The sequence below is a fragment of the Opisthocomus hoazin genome, chromosome 14, assembly GCF_030867145.1.
Source record: "Opisthocomus hoazin isolate bOpiHoa1 chromosome 14, bOpiHoa1.hap1, whole genome shotgun sequence".
NCBI classification, from domain to species: domain Eukaryota; kingdom Metazoa; phylum Chordata; class Aves; order Opisthocomiformes; family Opisthocomidae; genus Opisthocomus; species Opisthocomus hoazin.
This window is the reverse complement of record NC_134427.1, coordinates 27,053,813-27,054,286: the sequence shown is the minus strand read 5'-3', so window position 1 is coordinate 27,054,286 and position 474 is coordinate 27,053,813. Positions and strand designations below refer to the sequence as shown.

Here is a 474-nt window from a genome sequence, read left to right as displayed (position 1 = left end):
AAGGCGAGCTGCACAGCCCCTGTAAAACCAAAAGGGATACGCATCATTGAGGTGCCATATGATACTTTGCTCCAAGACACTGATCCAACCCATGACCGCCTCACCTTGTCAGATCTCTTGTCAGCATGCTGCTTTGCGTGTCTGAGACCGTGTGACACCTGCAAAGACAACAAAGTAGAAGACACTTGCTGAGATCTTGCCAAAATTGCAGCCTGCCCGCAGCAATTCCCATCTCCTGCTCCTTCACCTTGGGTGCTTGCCCGTGTCGCCCCTGCTGTTTACATGTTGCCACCTGAAGGCTCTAGTACCACCTGAAAAACCACAAGTAAGGGATGCTGATAACTTCAATGACAATACCCTACCAGAACAATAACTGCTACTGTAGCCTACTACTCTTTGTTCTCCTTGACTGAGGCACCTCTGGTGACCATATCCTGCTTCGCTTGTTTCTTTGCACCTACAACATTGGGGAAA

The 474-nt window shown here is 49.2% G+C and overlaps 1 long non-coding RNA gene across 1 annotated transcript in view; it reads right to left on the bottom strand.

The window, feature by feature from the left end:
• LOC142363097 (uncharacterized) overlaps positions 1 to 160 on the bottom strand; it is a 321-nt gene extending 161 nt beyond the window's left edge. The window contains exons 1-2 of the long non-coding RNA XR_012765487.1: positions 105 to 160; positions 1 to 19 (exon numbers count right to left, since the gene is read on the bottom strand). The exon at positions 1 to 19 is cut by the window's left edge and continues 22 nt beyond it. This is a non-coding gene — a long non-coding RNA (uncharacterized LOC142363097). The remainder of the gene's footprint in view (positions 20 to 104) is intronic.
• Positions 161 to 474: the final 314 nt, after the last annotated feature.